Consider the following 23,752-nt stretch of genomic DNA (forward strand, 5'->3'; position numbering starts at 1 on the left):
TGTTTTACTTGCTATATTGTATTTACTTCGCCACCATGGCCTTTTTTGCCTTTACCTCCCTTATCTCACCTCATTTGCTCACATTGTATATAGACTTATTTTTCTACTGTATGTTTGTTTTATTCCATGTGTAACCCTGTATCGTTGTTTGTGTCGAACTGCTTTGCTTTATCTTGGCCAGGTCGCAGTTGTAAATGACAACTTGTTCTCAACTTGCCTACCTGGTTAAATAAAGGTGAAATAAATAAATAAAATAAATATACTGTATCTTAATCTATGCCGCTCTGACATTGCTCTTCCAAATATTAATATATTCTTAATTCCACTCCTTAGATTTGTGTGTATATGTTGTGAAATTGTTAGATATTACTTGTAATGATGTACGCTGAGAGTCAGGAAGCAAGTTCAGGGAGTGAATACATTTAATTAATAAATAAACAAAACAAGAAACACAAACAGCGCACCAACATGACAGGGACAATGACGACTGGGGAAGAAACCAAAGGGAGTGACATATAGGCAGGTAATCAAGGAGGTGATGGAGTCCAGGCGAGTGTCATTATGCGCAAATCCACGTAGTGCTGGTGACAGGTGTGTGCCATAAACGAGCAGCCTGGTGGCCTAGAGGCCGGAGAAGGAGCACAGGTGACAGTACCCCCTACCCGACGCGTGGCTCCAGCCGCAGGACGCCGACAAGATGAGGATCCCAGGGATCAGGAGCGGACCGGTCACCTCTGCTAAGGCGTGGGAGCATGACGACCTAGAGCGCCGGAGAGATCATACGTGACAGTATCCCCTACCCGGGGCAGTCGGCTCCAGCCGCAGGACGCCAACCACAGGGACGATCCCGGGGATCCGGAGCGGTTCGGTCGCCTCCGCTGAGACGCAGAAACCTGACGAACCGGCTGAGGAGTAAGAGCCTCGGCTGAGGCATGGGGACTTGTTCATCCAGTTTACAAACGGCTGAGACCTCCCATGGAGCTCCAGCTCCAACACCCGGACCCAACATTGAGTCCTATCCTTTTACTGTGAGTCCTATCCTATTACTGCGAGTCCTATCCTATTACTGCAAGTCCTATCCCATTACTGTGAGTCCTATCCTTTTACTGTGAGTCCTATCTTTTTACTGTGAGTCCTATCTTTTTACTGTGAGTCCTATCATTTTACTGTGAATCCTATCCTTTTACTGTGAGTCCTATCCTTTTATTGTGAGTTCTATCCTAATACTGTGAGTCCTATCCTAATACTGTGAGTCCTATCCTAATACTGTGAGTCCTATCCTTTTACTGTGAGTCCTATCCTTTTACTGTGAGTCCTATCCTTTTACTGTGAGTTCTATCCTAATACTGTGAGTCATATCCTAATACTGTGAGTTCTATCCTAATACTGTGAGTCCTATCCTTTTACTGTGAGTCCTATCATTTTACTGTGAGTCCTATCCTTTTACTGTGAGTCCTATCCTAATACTGTGAGTCCTATCCTTTTACTGTGAATCCTATCCTATTACTGTGAGTCCTATCCTTTTACTGTGAGTCCTATCCTATTCCTGTGAGTCCTATCATTTTACTGAGTCTTATCCTATTACGGAGTCTTATCCTATTACGGAGTCCTATCATATTACCGTGAGTCCTATCCTTTTACTGTGAGTCCTATCCTTTTACTGTGAGTCCTATCCTATTACTGTGAGTCCTATCCTATTTCTGTGAGTCCTATCCTATTACTGTGAGTCCTATCCTTTTACTGTGAGTCCTATCCTTTTACTGTGAGTCCTATCCTTTTAATGTGAGCCCTATCCTATTACTGTGAGTCGTATCATTTTACTGTGAGTCCTATCCTTTTACTGTGAGTCCTATCCTTTTACTGTGAGTCCTGTCCTATTACTGTGAGTCCTATCCTATTTCTGTGAGTCCTATCCTATTACTGTGAGTCCTATCCTTTTACTGTGAGTCCTATCCTTTTACTGTGTGTCCTATCCTTTTAATGTGAGCCCTATCCTATTACTGTGAGTCGTATCATTTTACTGTGAGTCCTATCCTTTTAATGTGAGTCCTATCCTTTTACTGTGAGTCCTATCCTTTTACTGTGAGTCCTATCCTATTACTGTGAGTCCTATCCTTTTACTGTGAGTCCTATCCTTTTACTGTGACTCCTATCCTATTACTGCGAGTCCTATCCTATTACTGCGAGTCCTATCCTATTACTGTGAGTCCTATCTTTTTACTGTGAGTCCTATCTTTTTACTGTGAGTCCTATCCTTTTACTGTGAATCCTATCCTTTTACTGTGAGTCCTATCCTTTTACCATGAGTCCTTTGTGACTTAACGGAGGTCTCATATGAAATATGAAATAAAAATATGTCTGGTAAGCAGATCTGATATGTTGGGACTTCTTTGTGTGTCTGTGTGAGTGAGTGTGTAGGGCTGGAAGGTAGCATTATTTTGTCAGAAAGACATGGCCCTGAACTGCTGCAACCCAAAGGAAGATGCACTTCTGTATGTGTAACTCAGAGGGAGCAATCTTTTCTGTTGGAATCATATAACAGGAGTACGGCAGACTAGGGGAGGATCTCAGTGAATCTATTTTGTGTAGCCCACGACAGTGTGTACAGTGAATCCATGTTGTGTGTGTTATCTGTGACCGTGTGTGCACTACATACAGGGATGTAATATAACTGGGCCAAAGCCTACTCAGTGTCCAGGATGAGCTCCACACTGCCCCCTGTGGTCAAGTCTGTAACAGCAACCCCTAGAACACCCTCACTCCTCCCACAAACTCAAGCCAATTACAAATCACATGGGCACAGTGGGAATATCGACAACGAATTGAGGATGGTGCCAGAGTTAAAGCAACCCTTTGATTTAGCAGAACAATATCCTGGGCTTATTTAGAGGAGGACTACGGAGTCTGAAACAACTTATCTGTCCATTAACTCACTCCATGTTAAAACAATATGCAAAACACAAAGTGACACGATGCTTTGAAATCAATTATCTCCCGAGTGACGCAGCGGTCTAAGGCCCTGCATCTCGGTGCAAGAGGCGTCACTACACTCCCTGGTTTGAATCCAGTCTGAATCACATCCGGCCGTGATTGGGAGTCCTATAGGGCGGCGCACAATTGGCTCAGCGTCGCCCGGGTTTGGCCGGGGTAGGTCGTCATTGTAAATAAGAATTTGTCCTTAACTGACTTGCCTGGTTAAATAAAATAAAAAGTGTTTTCCTGTTTGAGTTGTTGCAGCTCCACACCTGGGCACTGGAGGGGATTGGAGCTGCAGTCTCTCTCAGCAGAAGCCTGTGGTGGTGGTGGGCCCCAGTAGGACTGTATCCCTCAGTGGAACACTTCCTCTACCCAGACCTCCACAGATCACCACCCCTCCTTTAGATGGACAGGCTGAATTAGAGAAGCGGGGCTCAGGCAACGGTGCCCTCATATAAAACACACAGTCAAAGTTCAGTGATATTGAATTTCTTTGATGTAAGCAGCAGTGGAGGCTGCTGAGGGGAGGACGGCTCATCACTAACACAGAGAGGCTGCTGAGGGGAGGACGGCTCATCACTAACACAGAGAGGCTGCTGAGGGGAGGACGGCTCATCACTAACACAGAGAGGCTGCTGAGGGGAGGACGGCTCATCACTAACACAGAGAGGCTGCTGAGGGGAGGACGGCTCATCACTAACACAGAGAGGCTGCTGAGGGGAGGACGGCTCATCACTAACACAGAGAGGCTGCTGAGGGGAGGATGGCTCATCACTAACACAGAGAGGCTGCTGAGGGGAGGACGGCTCATCACTAACACAGAGAGGCTGCTGAGGGGAGGACGGCTCATCACTAACACAGAGAGGCTGCTGAGGGGAGGACGGCTCATCACTAACACAGAGAGGCTGCTGAGGGAGGACGGCTCATCACTAACACAGAGAGGCTGCTGAGGGGAGGACGGCTCATCACTAACACAGAGAGGCTGCTGAGAGGAGGACGGCTCATCACTAACACAGAGAGGCTGCTGAGGGGAGGACGGCTCATCACTAACACAGAGAGGCTGCTGAGGGGAGGACGGCTCATCACTAACACAGAGAGGCTGCTGAGGGGAGGACGGCTCATCACTAACACAGAGAGGCTGCTGAGGGGAGGATGGCTCATCACTAACACAGGAGGCTGCTGAGGGGAGGACGGCTCATCACTAACACAGAGAGGCTGCTGAGGGGAGGATGGCTCATCACTAACACAGAGAGGCTGCTGAGGGGAGGACGGCTCATCACTAACACAGAGAGGCTGCTGAGGGGAGGACGGCTCATCACTAACACAGAGAGGCTGCTGAGGGGAGGATGGCTCATCACTAACACAGAGAGGCTGCTGAGGGAGGACGGCTCATCACTAACACAGAGAGGCTGCTGAGGGGAGGACGGCTCATCACTAACACAGAGAGGCTGCTGAGGGAGGACGGCTCATCACTAACACAGAGAGGCTGCTGAGGGGAGGACGGCTCATCACTAACACAGAGAGGCTGCTGAGGGAGGAGAGGCTGACGGCTCATCACTAACACAGAGAGGCTGCTGAGGGGAGGACGGCTCATCACTAACACAGAGAGGCTGCTGAGGGGAGGACGGCTCATCACTAACACAGAGAGGCTGCTGAGGGAGGACGGCTCATCACTAACACAGAGAGGCTGCTGAGGGAGGATGGCTCATCACTAACACAGAGAGGCTGCTGAGGGGAGGACGGCTCATCACTAACACAGAGAGGCTGCTGAGGGGAGGACGGCTCATCACTAACACAGAGAGGCTGCTGAGGGGAGGACGGCTCATCACTAACACAGAGAGGCTGCTGAGGGGAGGACGGCTCATCACTAACACAGAGAGGCTGCTGAGGGGAGGACGGCTCATCACTAACACAGAGAGGCTGCTGAGGGGAGGACGGCTCATCACTAACACAGAGAGGCTGCTGAGGGGAGGACGGCTCATCACTAACACAGAGAGGCTGCTGAGGGGAGGACGGCTCATCACTAACACAGAGAGGCTGCTGCCTACATACAGACATGAAATCATTGGTCACTCTAACAAATGGATCACTAGTCACTTTAATAATGATGTTTACATATCTTGCATTACTCATCCCATATGTATACACTATATTTTATACCATCTACTGCATCTTGCCTATGCCGCTCGGTCATTGCTCATCCATATATTTATATGTACATATTCTTATTCCATCCCTTTACTTAGATTTGTGTGTATAAGGTAGTTGATGTGGAATTGTTAGATTATATGTTAGATATTACTGCACCGCCGGACCTAGACACTCAAGCATTTCGCTACACTTGCGTTAACATCTGCTAACCATGTGGTGTGACCAATAACATTTGGTTTGAATAGTGGCTGGAACGGAGCAGATGGAATGGCATCAAACCATGTTTTTGATTTATTTGATACCAGTCCACCTATTCCGCTCCTGCCATTACCACAAACCTATCCTCCCCAATGAAGGTGCCACCAACATCCTGTGGTAGGCAGGCTATGTTCCCCACAGCGAGGTAATGCAGGAAGGTACTATAATGAACAGCAGAGTAAACAAACAGACCTCGGTCCAACGCTGGTCATCAAGATACAGTGCATCCTCAGCCTCGTTCTGTCCTTCAAACACAAACAGGAAGTTCTGACCTGCGAGGGAGACAGGAGAAGACTCTAAAACAAAGTCCTATCAGTAATCCCTGCTGCTGACAAACTGACTTTAGATCCGCCTGTAAGGGTACTCACCTTCCTGCCTCCGTCTTGGTTGAGGCAGGTTGCCAGCGCAGCTCATCTCCTTCAAGGGGAGCCTCAATGAGGCCTGGTTGTCAGGTAGGTCACAAGGGTCATAGCGCCCTCTGAAAAGGGTTCTGATTGCGTGGAGTAGAGAGGAGCGGCCACCAAACGCCACAGCTCCCCACCGAGGGACAGATGGTACAGTGGGATACAGTTGGACACCTGGGAGAACAGAACCTGATCAGGAACAACTCTGAGCCGTTTAGCCTATACCTAGAGCCAAGAGTTTATCGAAGTGATGTAAAACTCTGACCTCTAATAGCACTCCAGTCAGCCCTCTGACCCCAGTCAGTTCCAGTCAGCCCTCTGACCCCAGTCAGATCCATTCAGCCCTCTGACCCCAGTCAGATCCATTCAGCCCTCTGACCCCAGTCAGATCCAGTCAGCCCTCTGACCCCAGTCAGATCCAGTCAGCCCTCTGACCCCAGTCAGATCCATTCAGCCCTCTGACCCCAGTCAGATCCATTCAGCCCTCTGACCCCAGTCAGATCCATTCAGCCTTCTGACCCCAGTCAGATCCATTCAGCCCTCTGACCCCAGTCAGATCCATTCAGCCCTCTGACCCCAGTCAGATCCATTCAGCCCTCTGACCCCAGTCAGATCCATTCAGCCCTCTGACCCCAGTCAGATCCATTCAACCCTCTGACCCCAGTCAGAACCATTCAGCCCTCTGACCCCAGTCCATGGATGACTCCACACAAACACATAATCAGCCACCATTGGCTCTGATGAGGATCCAAGCTGCAGCCCCTCTACCCGAACCCCCACTGAGCAGCACCAGCCCAAGACCCAGTAAGGGTAGAGGCCATCCTCAGACCCTCCACACACAGCTCCCCATGCATGGGCTTCACCACCAGGGAGAGAGGGATCAGAGCTGACCTTGGGGGAGGGGACACTATGGGGGTCGTCACAGGGGAGGACATGTCAGACATCCCACATTCTCTGTGATGATACTGGCATTAGTGTTGAATGAAATGAAAAGACAGAATGGAAGAATAAATGGCTGAAGTTAACAGTAGGCGGCACTAAAATATAAGTATTAAATAGATACTTTATTATCCCCCTGAGGTGTGAAATGTATGTCAAACAGCAGCGGAGAAAAAAATGCTGTACAAGACAAAAACATGGGCATTACATAGATAGGTACACTGTAAACACAGCATGGTGTGTACCCACAGCACAACATGGTGTGTACCCACAGCACAGCATGGTGTGTACCCACAGCAGAGCATGGTGTGTACCCACAGCACAACATGGTGTGTACCCACAGCAGAGCATGGTGTGTACCCACAGCACAGCATGGTGTGTACCCACAGCAGAGCATGGTGTGTACCCACAGCAGAGCATGGTGTGTACCCACAGCAGAGCATGGTGTGTACCCACAGCAGAGCATGGTGTGTACCCACAGCAGAGCATGGTGTGTACCCAGCAGCATGGTGTGTACCCACAGCAGAGCATGATGTGTACCCACAGCACAGCATGGTGTGTACCCACAGCAGAGCATGATGTGTACCCACAGCATGCATGGTGTGTACCCACAGCAGAGCATGGTGTGTACCCACAGCAGATGGTGTGTACCCACAGCATGGTGTGTACCCACAGCAGAGCATGGTGTGTACCCACAGCAGAGCATGGTGTGTACCCACAGCAGAGCATGGTGTGTACCCACAGCACAGCATGGTGTGTACCCACAGCAGAGCATGATGTGTACCCACAGCACAGCATGGTGTGTGGTGTGTACCCACAGCATGAGCACAGGTGTGTACCCACAGGTGTGTACAGAGCATGGTGTGTACCCACAGCAGCATGCATGGTGTGTACCCACAGCACAGCATGGTGTGTACCCACAGCACAGCATGGTGTGTACCCACAGCAGAACATGGTGTGTACCCACAGCATGGTGTGTAGCATGGTGTGTACCCACAGTGGTGTGTACCCAGCATGGTGTGTACCCACAGCAGAGCATGGTGTGTACCCACAGCACAGCATGGTGTGTACCCACAGCACAGCATGGTGTGTACCCACAGCAGAACATGGTGTGTACCCACAGCACAGCATGGTGTGTACCCACAGCACAGAACATGGTGTGTACCCACAGCATGGTGTGTACAGCATGGTGTGTACCCACAGCACAGCATGGTGTGTACCCACAGCAGAACATGGTGTGTACCCACAGCACAGCATGGTGTATACCCACAGCACAGCATGGTGTGTACCCACAGCAGAGCATGGTGTGTACCCACAGCACAGCATGGTGTGTACCCACAGCAGAACATGGTGTGTACCCACAGCACAGCATGGTGTATACCCACAGCACAGCATGGTGTGTACCCACAGCAGAGCATGGTGTGTACCCACAGCACAGCATGGTGTGTACCCACAGCACAGCATGGTGTGTACCCACAGCAGAGCATGGTGTGTACCCACAGCACAGCATGGTGTGTACCCACAGCAGAGCATGAGAGCATGGTGTGTACCCACAGCACAGCATGGTGTGTACCCACAGCAGAGCATGGTGTGTACCCACAGCACAGCATGGTGTGTACCCACAGCACAGCATGGTGTGTACCCACAGCAGAGCATGGTGTGTACCCACAGCACAGCATGGTGTGTACCCACAGTACAGCATGGTGTGTACCCACAGCAGAGCATGGTGTGTACCCACAGCAGTACCCACAGCAGAGCATGGTGTGTACCCACAGCACAGCATGGTGTGTACCCACAGCACAGCATGGTGTGTACCCACAGCATGGTGTGTAACATGGTGTGTACCCACAGCACAGCATGGTGTGTACCCACAGCACATGGTGTGTACCCACAGCAGAGCATGGTGTGTACCCACCCACAGCACAGCATGGTGTGTACCCACAGCACAGCATGGTGTGTACCCACAGCAGAGCATGGTGTGTACCCATGGTGTGTACCCACAGCAGCATGGTGTGTACCCACAGCACAGCATGGTGTGTACCCACAGCAGAGCATGGTGTGTACCCACAGCACAGCATGGTGTGTACCCACAGCACAGCATGGTGTGTACCCACAGCAGAACATGGTGTGTACCCACAGCACAGCATGGTGTATACCCACAGCACAGCATGGTGTGTACCCACATGGTGTGTACACAGCAGCATGGTGTGTACCCACAGCAGAGCATGGTGTGTACCCACAGCACAGCATGGTGTGTACCCACAGCACAGCATGGTGTGTACCCACAGCACAGCATGGTGTGTACCCACATGGTGTGTACCCACAGCAGAGCATGGTGTGTACCCACAGCACAGCATGGTGTGTACCCACAGCACAGCATGGTGGTGTACCCACAGCACAGCATGGTGTGTACCCACAGCAGAGCATGGTGTGTACCCACAGCAGAGCATGGTGTGTACCCATGGTGTGTACCCACAGCACAGGTGTGTACATGGTGTGTACCCACAGCACAGCATGGTGTGTACCCATGGTGTGTACCCACAGCACAGCATGGTGTGTACCCACAGCACAGCATGGTGTGTACCCACAGCACAGCATGGTGTGTACCCACAGCAGAACATGGTGTGTACCCACAGCACAGCATGCATGGTGTGTACCCACAGCAGAGCATGCATGGTGTGTACCCACAGCAGAGCATGGTGTGTACCCACAGCAGAGCATGGTGTGTACCCACAGCAGAGCATGGTGTGTACCCACAGCAGAGCATGGTGTGTACCCACAGCACAGCATGGTGTGTACCCACAGCAGCATGGTGTATACCCATGGTGTGTACCCACAGCAGAGCATGGTGTGTACCCACAGCACAGCATGGTGTGTACCCACAGCAGCATGGTGTGTACCCACAGCAGAGCATGGTGTGTACCCACAGCACAGCATGGTGTGTACCCACAGCAGATGGTGTGTACCCACATGGTGTGTACCCACAGCACAGCATGGTGTGTACATGGTGTGTACCACAGCATGGTGTACCAGCAGAACATGGTGTGTACCCACAGCACAGCATGGTGTGTACCCACAGCAGAACATGGTGTGTACCCACAGCACAGCATGGTGTGTACCATGGTGTGTACCCACAGCAGATGGTGTGTACATGGTGTGTACCCACAGCACAGCATGGTGTGTACCCACAGCACAGCATGGTGTGTACCCACAGAGCATGGTGTGTACCCACAGCAGAGCATGGTGTGTACCCACAGCAGATGCATGGTGTGTACCCACAGCAGAGCATGGTGTGTACCCACAGCACAGCATGGTGTGTACCCACAGCAGAGCATGGTGTGTACCCACAGCACAGCATGGTGTGTACCCACAGCAGAGCATGGTGTGTACCCACAGCAGAGCATGGTGTGTACCCACAGCAGAGCATGGTGTGTACCCACAGCACAGCATGGTGTGTACCCACAGCAGAGCATGGTGTGTACCCACAGCAGAGCATGGTGTGTACCCACAGCAGAACATGGTGTGTACATGGTGTGTACCCACAGCACAGCATGGTGTGTACCCACAGCATGGTGTGTACCCACAGCACATGCATGGTGTGTACCCACAGCAGAGCATGGTGTGTACCCACAGCACAGCATGGTGTGTACCCACAGCAGAAATGGTGTGTACATGGTGTGCACAGCATGGTGTGTACCCAGCAGAGCATGGTGTGTACCCACAGCATGGTGTGTACCCACAGCAGAGCATGGTGTGTACCCACAGCAGATGGTGTGTACATGGTGTACCCACAGTGGTGTGTACCCACAGCAGAGCATGGTGTGTACCCACAGCATGGTGGTGTGTACCCACAGCACAGCATGGTGTGTACCCACAGCACAGCATGGTGTGTACCCACAGCAGCATGGTGTGTACCCACAGCAGAGCATGGTGTGTACCCACAGCAGAGCATGGTGTGTACCCACAGCAGAGCATGGTGTGTACCACAGCAGAGCATGGTGTGTACCCACAGCACAGCATGGTGTGTACCCACAGCAGAACATGGTGTGTACCCACAGCACAGCATGGTGTGTACCCACAGCACAGCATGGTGTGTACCCACAGCACAGCATGGTGTGTACCCACAGCACAGCATGGTGTGTACCCACAGCAGAGCATGGTGTGTACCCACAGCACAGCATGGTGTGTACCCACAGCACAGCATGGTGTGTACCCACAGCTTTTGGTGTGTACCCACAGCACAGCATGGTGTGTACCCACAGCAGAGCATGGTGTGTACCCACAGCACAGCAGAGCATGGTGTGTACCCACAGCACAGCATGGTGTGTACCCACAGCAGCAGCATGGTGTGTACCCCACAGCAGAGCATGGTGTGTACCCACAGCACAGCATGGTGTGTACCCACAGCAGAACATGGTGTGTACCCACAGCACAGCATGGTGTGTACCCACAGCAGAGCATGGTGTGTACCCACAGCAGAGCATGGTGTGTACCCACAGCAGAGCATGGTGTGTACCCACAGCACAGCATGGTGTACAGCACAGCATGGTGTGTACCCACAGCACAGCATGGTGTGTACCCACAGCACAGCATGGTGTGTACCCACAGCACAGCATGGTGTGTACCCACAGCACACATGGTGTGTACCCACAGCATGGTGTGTACCCACAGCATGGCATGGTGTGTACCCACAGCACATGCATGGTGTGTACCCACAGCAGAGCATGGTGTGTACCCACAGCAGAGCATGGTGTGTACCCACAGCACAGCATGGTGTGTACCCACAGCACAGCATGGTGTGTACCCACAGCACAGCATGGTGTGTACCCACAGCACAGCATGGTGTGTACCCACAGCAGAGCATGGTGTGTACCCACAGCAGAACATGGTGTGTACCAGAGCATGGTGTGTACAGCATGGTGTGTACCCACAGCACAGCATGGTGTGTACCCACAGCAGAGCATGGTGTGTACCCACAGCAGAGCATGGTGTGTACCCACAGCAGAGCATGGTGTGTACCAGAGCATGGTGTGTACCCACAGCATGGTGTGTACCCACAGCACAGCATGGTGTGTACCCACAGCACAGCATGGTGTGTACCCACAGCAGCACCCAACATGGTGTGTACCCACAGCAGAGCATGGTGTGTACCCACAGTGTGTGTACCCACAGCACAGCATGGTGTGTACCCACAGCATGGGTGTGTACCCACAGCAGCATGGTGTGTACCCACAGCACAGCATGGTGTGTACAGCATGGTGTGTACCCACAGCACAGCATGGTGTGTACCCACAGCACAGCATGGTGTGTACCCACAGCACAGCATGGTGTGTACCCACAGCAGAGCATGGTGTGTACCCACCACAGCAGATGGTGTGTACCCACAGCACAGCATGGTGTGTACCCACAGCACAGCATGGTGTGTACCCACAGCACAGCATGGTGTGTACCCACAGCACAGCATGGTGTGTACCCACAGCAGAGCATGGTGTGTACCCACAGCACAGCATGGTGTGTACCCACAGCACAGCATGGTGTGTACCCACAGCACAGCATGGTGTGTACCCACAGCAGAGCATGGTGTGTACCCACAGCACAGCATGGGTGTGTACCCACAGCACAGCATGGTGTGTACCCACAGCACAGCATGGTGTGTACCCACAGCAGAGCATGGTGTGTACCCACAGCAGAGCATGGTGTGTACCCACAGCAGAGCATGGTGTGTACCCACAGCAGAGCATGGTGTGTACCCACAGCACAGCATGGTGTGTACCCACAGCACAGCATGGTGTGTACCCACAGCAGAGCATGGTGTGTACCCACAGCAGAGCATGGTGTGTACCCACAGCACAGCATGGTGTGTACCCATGGTGTGTACCCACAGCACAGCATGGTGTGTACCCACAGCAGCATGGTGTGTACATGGTGTGTACCCACCCACAGCAGAGCATGGTGTGTACCCACAGCACAGCATGGTGTGTACCCACACAGCATGGTGTGTACCCACAGCACAGCATGGTGTGTACCCACAGGTGTGTACACAGCATGGTGTGTACCCACAGCAGAGCATGGTGTGTACCCACATGGTGTGTACAGAGCATGGTGTGTACCCACAGCAAAACATGGTGTGTACCCACAGCACAGCATGGTGTGTACCCACAGCAGAACATGGTGTGTACCCACAGCACAGCATGGTGTGTACCCACAGCAGAACATGGTGTGTACCCACAGCACAGCATGGTGTGTACCCACAGCACAGCATGGTGTGTACCCACAGCACAGCATGGTGTGTACCCACAGCACAGCATGGTGTGTACCCACAGCAGAGCATGGTGTGTACCCACAGCACAGCATGGTGTGTACCCACAGCAGAACATGGTGTGTACCCACAGCACAGCATGGTGTGTACCCACAGCACAGCATGGTGTGTACCCACAGCAGAGCATGGTGTGTACCCACAGCACAGCATGGTGTGTACCCACAGCAGAGCATGGTGTGTACCCACAGCACAGCATGGTGTGTACCCACAGCACAGCATGGTGTGTACCCACAGCAGAGCATGGTGTGTACCCACAGCAGAGCATGGTGTGTACCCACAGCACAGCATGGTGTGTACCCACAGCAGAGCATGGTGTGTACCCACAGCATGGTGTGTACCCACAGCAGAGCATGGTGTGTACCCACAGCACAGCATGGTGTGTACCCACAGCAGAGCATGGTGTGTACCCACAGGTGTGTACACAGCATGGTGTGTACCCACAGCAGAGCATGGTGTGTACCCACAGCAGAGCATGGTGTGTACCCACAGCAGAGCATGGTGTGTACCCACAGCAGAGCATGGTGTGTACCCATGGTGTGTACCCACAGCACAGCACAGCATGGTGTGTACCCACAGCACAGCATGGTGTGTACCCACAGCAGAGCAGCATGGTGTGTACCCACAGCACAGCATGGTGTGTACCCACAGCAGAACATGGTGTGTACCCACAGCATGGTGTGTACCCACAGCAGCATGGTGTGTACCCACAGCACAGCATGGTGTGTACCCACAGCAGAACATGGTGTGTACCCACAGTGTGTACCCACAGCACAGCATGGTGTGTACCCACAGCAGAGCATGGTGTGTACCCACAGCAGAGCATGGTGTGTACCCACAGCAGAGCATGGTGTGTACCCACCCATGGTGTGTACCCACAGCACAGCATGGTGTGTACCCACAGCAGAGCATGGTGTGTACCCACAGCAGAGCATGGTGTGTACCCACAGCAGACAGCAGAGCATGGTGTGTACCCACAGCAGATGGTGTGTACCCACAGCATGGTGTGTACCCACAGCACAGCATGGTGTGTACCCACAGCAGCATGGTGTGTACCCACAGCAGCATGGTGTGTACCCACAGCAGAGCATGGTGTGTACCCACAGCAGAGCATGGTGTGTACCCACAGCACAGCATGGTGTGTACCCACAGCAGAGCATGGTGGTGTGTACCCACAGCAGAGCATGGTGTGTACCCACAGCAGAGCATGGTGTGTACCCACAGCAGAGCATGGTGTGTACCCATGGTGTGTACCCACAGCACAGCATGGTGTGTACCCACAGCACAGCATGGTGTGTACCCACAGCAGAGCATGGTGTGTACCCACAGCAGAGCATGGTGTGTACCCACATGGTGTGTACACAGCATGGTGTGTACCCACAGCACAGCATGGTGTGTACAGCACACATGGTGTGTACCCACAGCAGCATGGTGTGTACCCACAGCAGAGCATGGTGTGTACCCACAGCAGAGCATGGTGTGTACCCACAGCAAAACATGGTGTGTACCCACAGCACAGCATGGTGTGTACCCCCACAGCACAGCATGGTGTGTACCCACAGCATGGTGTGTACCCAGCATGGTGTGTACCCACAGCACAGGTGTGTACCCACAGCATGGTGTGGTGTGTACCCACAGCAGAGCATGGTGTGTACCCACAGCACATGCATGGTGTGTACCCACAGCAGAACATGGTGTGTACCCACAGCACAGCATGGTGTGTATGCCCACAGCACAGCATACCCACAGCACAGCATGGTGTGTACCCACAGCAGAGCATGGTGTGTACCCACAGCACAGCATGGTGTGTACCCACAGCAGAGCATGGTGTGTACCCACAGCAGAGCATGGTGTGTACCCACAGCATGGTGTGTACAGCATGGTGTGTGTACCCACAGCACAGCATGGTGTGTACCCACAGCACAGCATGGTGTGTACCCACAGCATGGTGTGTAGCATGGTGTGTACCCACAGCAGAGCATGGTGTGTACCCACAGCAGAGCATGGTGTGTACCCACAGCATGGTGTGTACCCACAGCAGAGCATGGTGTGTACCCACAGCACAGCATGGTGTGTACCCACAGCAGAGCATGGTGTGTACCCACAGCAGAGCATGGTGTGTACCCACAGCAGAGCATGGTGTGTACCCACAGCAGAGCATGGTGTGTACCCACAGCACAGCATGGTGTGTACCCACAGCACAGCATGGTGTGTACCCACAGCACAGCATGGTGTGTACCCACAGCAGAGCATGGTGTGTACCCACAGCAGAGCATGGTGTGTACCCACAGCAAAACATGGTGTGTACCCACAGCACAGCATGGTGTGTACCCACAGCAGAACATGGTGTGTACCCACAGGTGTGTACACAGCATGGTGTGTACCCACATGGTGTGTACCCACAGAACATGGTGTGTACCCACAGCACAGCATGGTGTGTACCCACAGCACAGCATGGTGTGTACCCACAGCAGAACATGGTGTGTACCCACAGCACAGCATGGTGTGTACCCACATGCCACAGCAGAGCATGGTGTGTACCCACAGCAGAGCATGGTGTGTACCCACAGCATGGTGTGTACCCAGAGCATGGTGTGTACCCACAGCACAGCATGGTGTGTACCCACAGCAGAGCATGGAGTGTACCCACAGCACCCAGCATGGTGTGTACCCACAGCAGAGCATGGTGTGTACCCACAGCAGAGCATGGTGTGTACCCACAGCAGAGCATGGTGTGTACCCACAGCAGAGCATGGTGTGTACCCACAGCAGAGCATGGTGTGTACCCACAGCACAGCATGGTGTGTACCCACAGCACAGCATGGTGTGTACCCACAGCACAGCATGGTGTGTACCCACAGTACCCAGCACAGCATGGTGTGTACCCACAGCACAGCATGGTGTGTACCCAGCATGGTGTGTACCCACAGCATGGTGTGTACCCACAGCAGAGCATGGTGTGTACCCACAGCAGAGCATGGTGTGTACCCACAGCAAAACATGGTGTGTACCCACAGCACAGCATGGTGTGTACCCACAGCAGAACATGGTGTGTACCCACAGCACAGCATGGTGTGTACCCACAGCAGAACATGGTGTGTACCCACAGCACAGCATGGTGTGTACCCACAGCACAGCATGGTGTGTACCCACAGCAGAGCATGGTGTGTACCCACAGCACAGCATGGTGTGTACCCACAGCAGAACATGGTGTGTACCCACAGCAGAACATGGTGTGTACCCACAGCACAGCATGGTGTATACCCACAGCACAGCATGGTGTGTACCCACAGCAGAGCATGGTGTGTACCCACAGCACAGCATGGTGTGTACCCACAGCACAGCATGGTGTGTACCCACAGCACAGCATGGTGTGTACCCACAGCAGAGCATGGTGTGTACCCACAGCACAGCATGGTGTGTACCCACAGCACAGCATGGTGTGTACCCACAGCACAGCATGGTGTGTATCCACAGCACAGCATGGTGTGTACCCACAGCAGAGCATGGTGTGTACCCACAGCAGAGCATGGTGTGTACCCACAGCACCCAGCATGGTGTGTACCCACAGGTGTGTACAGAGCATGGTGTGTACCCACAGCAGAGCATGGTGTGTACCCACAGCAGAGCATGGTGTGTACCCACAGCAGAGCATGGTGTGTACCACAGCACAGCATGGTGTGTACCACAGCACAGCATGGTGTGTACCCACAGCAGAGCATGGTGTGTACCCACAGCAGAGCATGGTGTGTACCCACAGCAGAGCATGGTGTGTACCCACAGCAGAGCATGGTGTGTACCCACAGCAGCATGGTGTGTACCATGGTGTGTACCCACAGCAGAGCATGGTGTGTACCCACAGCACAGCATGGTGTGTACCCACAGCACATGGTGTGTACCCATGGGTGTGTACCCACAGCAGAGCATGGTGTGTACCCACAGCACAGCATGGTGTGTACCCACAGCACAGCATGGTGTGTACCCACAGCAGAGCATGGTGTGTACCCACAGCAGAGCATGGTGTGTACCCACAGCAGAGCATGGTGTGTACCCACAGCAGAGCATGGTGTGTACCCACAGCACAGCATGGTGTGTACCCACAGCACAGCATGGTGTGTACCCACAGCAGAGCATGGTGTGTACCCACAGCAGAGCATGGTGTGTACCCACAGCAGAGCATGGTGTGTACCCACAGCAGAGCATGGTGTGTACCCACAGCAGAGCATGGTGTGTACCCTATGACTATGGAGGCAGTGAGGAGAACATTTCTAGACAAAAAGAGACATGGAAAATATGGTCCAAATACTTTTTTTTTTTAAATGACAGTTTCCTATGCTGTGCTTCTCTCTGATGAGTTGAGACTGAAGTACATCAGCATGGTCGTTGGACAGGCTAGTCTGGACCGATTAGATTAGAGTAACTCACCTCAAATTCATCAACTGGTTCCAGGATCTCAACTCTACAGCTCTACAACACCTGGAAACAGAGTTTGTGTTATATTAGGCATGGCAATGACCATATGATTTGGCAAAACAGCACAAACAGACCTTGGACCAGGCCACTGCTTGACACAGTGGTCTACAGCTTGTACATAGTAACCCCATAGTAACCTGCACCAGAGATACAGTAGAAACACAAACAAATACATAGAGGAAGGTCATTCTAACTCTACAAATCTATTGAGTGTGTGTGCATGTTATCTTAGCGACCTGTTGATGAGAGGGGCTCTCCTAAACTCCTTAAACACAAACTGCCTCAGGTAGTCATCCAGGAAGTAACCCTGAGCTACAGCAGACACCTTACTGAGCACACTGCTGTCATTGGTCCCCTGCACCTGACACAGCAACAACACAACACAGTCACAACAGTATAATAACATTTATTTATTTATTTTTTACCTTTATTTTACTAGGCAAGTCAGTTAAGAACAAATTCTTATTTTCAATGACGGCCTAGGAACAGCGGGTTAACTGCCTGTTCAGGGGCAGAACGACAGATTTGTACCTTGTCAGCTCGGGGATTTGAACTTGCAACCTTTCGGTTACTAGTCCAACGCTCTAACCACTAGGCTACCTGCCGCCCCAAACATATAGCTAGTAGCCACAAACACACAGTTTCCACATTACAGACAAACTAATGAACAGAAAGGGCACCTGCATAACAGCAGTTATTACACTGCTATACTACTGATATGATTGCTATACTACTATTGCTCCAGTAATATTATGGCAGTTGCTGCATTAGATGTAAAGTCAAAGAGCAGAACATCAGAGCATCTCTCCCCTGATTTTGCTTTTCTTTTGTTGGTTACTGGCATTATCAGAACATCTGTCAATGAATTAGCTAGCTAGCTCACTTGTTCGTTTATTCATTAACACGTGTGCAGTTCTTCTTTCGCCAATGTTATTGGAAGAGAGATGGACCTATTAATTATTTAACTTACGTCACCTGAAATTAAATCAATTAGTAAATGAATTCAGGAGCTGGTTACATTGTTTATACAGATAAATAGAGAGAAGTGTTTTGATTTTGCAGCTTTGTCACGTGACGCCAGAGCTAGAACAACAAGGGTTGGTTAAACAAATCTTTGGTGGCGCTTAGGTTCTCTCTGGATGAAAAGAGCACAGTTATGTTGATCAAAGCTCTTACTGCGCCATCCTGTGGTACGGAGGGAAATGTGTCTTTGTTCAAAGGCAGGTCAGATACTTCTATGTAGGGCATTATAACCTCTGGCACAACACTAAGTAAAGGTTTAACTGTGACCTCACCTATCTATGAAAGATTGCCAGGATAATAATAATACATTCACCCGAATCAAATCCATGTTGACATAAAAGAAAGGTAATTGCCAACAACGAAATCTGATCATAGAATGTGAAAACTTTGGATGAAGGCACATGTGTCAAGGGCTTCTAACAATCGCAGATTACAAAAAGAATGCCAGTCACGTCGGACACCAACACCGCTCTACCGGACGAGGTAAACACCTTTTTCTCACGTTTCAAGCAAAACGACTAAGCTGCCGATGAGAGCCCCCTGAGGACAACAAGGATTACGTGCTTACGGTCTCCACGTGTTGACCCTCGTAAGGCTGCCGGCCAAGACAGCATCACTAGCTGCGCCCTCAGAGCATGTGCAGACCAACTAGTTGCTGTGTTTTCTGACATTTTCATAAAAATGCCCAAGAAAAGGAAAGTAATTGAACTAAACGACTATCGACCCCATGAAATGCTTTGAGAGGCTAAATTTGGTCGAAGACCAAATCATCTCCTCCCTCCCCAACACACTCGACCCTCTCCAATTCAATGACCGCCCCGACAGATCCATCGCCATTGCCATTGCACTGCCCACTGCCCTCACCCACCTGGACAACAGAAATGCATACTAGTTCATCGACTACAGCTCAACCTTCAATACCATAGCGCCCTCTAAGCTCACCACTAGTTGTTGCAAAGGGTCTGAAATTTTCCATGGGAAGTTAAGCCCAGGAATTTTGGGAATTTTGCTTAAATTCATTTTTAGAAATTATCTTATAACAGTGAACCTTTTTTTGTGGGATACACATAAGGCAATTCTAGGTCTTGTAGCATATTTTGGTTAAACTATCCCAAATTCAATGGAATTGCAACTCTCTGTATGCACAGTGCATTCTTCCATCACATGTGCAGTGCACTCTTCCATCACATGTGCAGTGCACTCTTCCATCACATGTGCAGTGCACTCTTCCATCACATGTGCAGTGCACTCTTCCATCACATGTGCAGTGCACTCTTCCATCACATGTACAGTGCACTCTTCCATCACATGTACAGTGCACTCTTCCATCACATGTGCAGTGCACTCTTCCATCACATGTGCAGTGCACTCTTCCATCACATGTGCAGTGCACCCTTCCATCACATGTGCAGTGCACTCTTCCATCACATGTGCAGTGCACTCTTCCATCACATGTACAGTGCACTCTTCCATCACATGTGCAGTGCACTCTTCCATCACATGTGCAGTGCACTCTTCCATCACATGTACAGCTGATTCTCAAGATTTCGCACACTAATGAGATACTATTGAGCCCACACTACTACACTGTCTGAGACAAGAACTACAATCTTTCTGATAAATGTTGATTACACTGGATGGGGTGAATATATATATGACATACATTATTTTTTGTTAACTAGTAAATAGTAGCCTACATCAAAGTGTGTTTAAATAATTTCTAATTTGTTAAAAAATTCTGCTAGTTAGTTTTTGCCACCTTGTGGATTTTAGCTGGCTTGAGCCTGCTAACTGAGGAGTGTTAATTCACCTGTTTCCAAACATGTTTTATTTTAAAACATTTATCTTACAAAGGAGTTGTTTAATCTGCTTAACTGCTTAACTATTTATCTGTACATGGAATTGTATTTGGGTTTTTAAACTTTTTTTCTTTCTTCTAATCTGTACAGGAAAATGCCACGGGCACTATCTGATCTGTGGAGACTTTTCACTGCAGCTAATGTAGAAGGAAACGCTGTGTACATTTGCAAATACTGTGCCAAATCATATGTGAAGAATGCAGCAAAGTTGCAGAATCATCTGGCCAAGTGCATAAAGATCCCTCAGCGCTCACAACAAGCAACCTCCGACAAAAGTCCCTCTACTTCTATTTGAAGTGAAAATGATAGATCAGACACCTTATCGATAGCAACAGTCCATGGTCCTCCTGGAATCAGGAGTTTATATGACTCAATGGAGGAACGTAGTCAGAGAAATGCTGATGAATGTCTTGCTCGAGCTGTGTATGCAACTGGTTCCCCTCTGATGCTCATAGACAATGTGTACTGGAAGAGATTTCTGAATGTTCTTCACCCAGCATACACCCCTCCAACCAGACATGCTTTATCTACTCATTTGCTGGATGCAGAGTTCAACAGAGTTCAAGTGAAGGTCAAGCAAATCATAGAAAAATCATATTGCAATCATCTCTGATGGGTGGTCGAATGTTCGTGGGCAAGGAATAATTAATTACATCATCTCCACCCCTGAACCAGTATTCTACAAGAGCACAGACATGAGGGACAACAGACACACCGGTCTCCATATTTCAGATGAGCTGAAGGCAGTCATCAATGGCCTTGGACCAGAGAAGGTATTTCCACTGGTGACAGACAATGTTGCGAATTTTTTTAATATATATATATATTTTTTTTAAATATTTTTATTTCACCTTTATTTAACCAGGTAGGCTAGTTGAGAACAGGTTCTCATTTGCAACTGCGACCTGGCCAAGATAAAGCATAGCAGTGTGAACAGACAACACAGAGTTACACATGGAGTAAACAATTAACAAGTCAATAACACAGTAGAGAAAAAAAGGGGAGTCTATATACAATGTGTGCAAAAGGCATGAGGAGGTAGGCGAATAATTACAATATTGCAGATTAACACTGGAGTGATAAATGATCAGATGATCATGTACAGGTAGAGATATTGGTGTGCAAAAGAGCAGAAAAGCAAATAAATAAAAACTGTGGGGATGAGGTAGGTGAAAATGGGTGGGCTATTTACCAATAGATTATGTACAGCTGCAGCGATCGGTTAGCTGCTCAGATAGCTGATGTTTAAAGTTGGTGAGGCAGATAAAAGTCTCCAACTTCAGCGATTTTTGCAATTCGTTCCAGTCACAGGCAGCAGAGTACTGGAATGAAAGGCGGCCGAATGAGGTGTTGGCTTTAGGGATGATCAATGAGATACACCTGCTGGAGCGCGTGCTACGGATGGGTGTTGCCATCGTGACCAGTGAGCTGAGATAAGGCGGAGCTTTGCCTAGCATGGCCTTGTAGATGACCTGGAGCCAGTGGGTCTGGCGACGAATATGTAGCGAGGGCCAGCCGACTAGAGCATACAAGTCGCAGTGGTGGGTAGTATAAGGTGCTTTAGTGACAAAACGGATGGCACTGTGATAAACTGCATCCAGTTTGCTGAGAAGAGTGTTGGAAGCAATTTTGTAGATGACATCGCCGAAGTCGAGGATCGGTAGGATAGTCAGTTTTACTAGGGTAAGCTTGGCAGCGTGACTGAAGGAGGCTTTGTTGCGGAATAGAATGCCGACTCTTGATTTGATTTTCGATTGGAGATGTTTGATATGGGTCTGGAAGGAGAGTTTGCAGTCTAGCCAGACACCTAGGTACTTATAGGTGTCCACATATTCAAGGTCGGAACCATCCAGTGTGGTGATGCTAGTCGGGCATGCGGGTGCAGACAGCGATCGGTTGAAAAGCATGCATTTGGTTTTACTAGCGTTTAAGAGCAGTTGGAGGCCACGGAAGGAGTGTTGTATGGCATTGAAGCTCGATTGGAGGTTAGATAGCACAGTGTCCAATGACGGGCCGAAAGTGTATAGAATGGTGTCGTCTGCGTAGAGGTGGATCAGGGAATCGCCCGCAGCAAGAGCAACATCATTGATATATACAGAGAAAAGAGTCGGCCCGAGAATTGAACCCTGTGGCACCCCCATAGAGACTGCAAGAGGACCGGACAACATGCCCTCCGATTTGACACACTGAACTCTGTCTGCGAAGTAATTGGTGAACCAGGCAAGGCAGTCATCCGAAAAACCGAGGCTACTGAGTCTGCCGATAAGAATATGGTGATTGACAGAGTCGAAAGCCTTGGCAAGGTCGATGAAGACGGCTGCACAGTACTGTCTTTTATCGATGGCGGTTATGATGTCGTTTAGTACCTTGAGTGTGAAAGTTGCTTGGTCTAAAGTGGAGGAGTCCTACCCTCACATCACACCCATTGGCTGTGCTGCTCATGCATTGAATCTGCTCCTCAAGGACATCATGGCACTGAAAACAATGGATACAGCGACCTGTTGATGAGCCAAGGAAATGGTTAGGTATGTGAAGGGTCATCAAGTTATGGCAGAAATCTACCTCACCAAGCAAAGTGAAAAGAATAAGAGAACCACTTTGAAGCTGCCCAGCAACACACATTCGGGTGGTGTTGTCATCATGTTTGACAGTCTCCTGGAGGGGAAGGTGTCTCTCCAAGAAATGGCCATATCACAGTCTGCCGATATGGACAGCCCCATCAAGAGGACCCATCTGGATGTATTTAGTTTCTTACCTTCATTTAAATAGGCAAGTCCGTTAAGAACAAATTCTTATTTTTAATGACGGCCTAGTGGGTTAACAGCCTTGGTCAAGGGCAGACCCCACAGATATTTGCCTTGTCAGCTCAGGGATTCGATCTTGCAACCTTTCAGTTACTAGTCCAACGCTCTAACCACTAGCCTACCTGCCGCCCCAGTTTTCCTGAAACCTATAGCAGTAGCCACTGCACGGATTGAGGGAGACAATGCCATCCTGTCTGATGTTCAGACTCTGCTTGCAGATGTAAGAGAAGAAATCCGTACTGCCCTGCCCACTTCACTGTTGCTCCATGCAGAGGAAACTGCAGTTCTGAAATACATCAAATAGCGTGAAGACTTCTGCCTGAAGCCCATACACACTGCAGCGTACATGTTGGACCCCAAGTATGTTGGCAGAGCATCCTGTCTGGAGCAGAGATCAACAAGGCCTATGGTGTCATCACTACCGTGTCTCACCACCTTGGGCCTGGATGAGGGCAAGGTTCTTGGCAGTCTGGCGAAGTACACTTCCAAGCAAGGGCTTTGGGATGGAGATGCAATATGGCAGTCGTGCCAACATATCTCATCAGCCAC

The sequence above is a fragment of the Oncorhynchus nerka genome, linkage group LG1 (genome assembly GCF_034236695.1).
Source record: "Oncorhynchus nerka isolate Pitt River linkage group LG1, Oner_Uvic_2.0, whole genome shotgun sequence".
Classification (NCBI taxonomy): Eukaryota; Metazoa; Chordata; class Actinopteri; order Salmoniformes; family Salmonidae; genus Oncorhynchus; species Oncorhynchus nerka.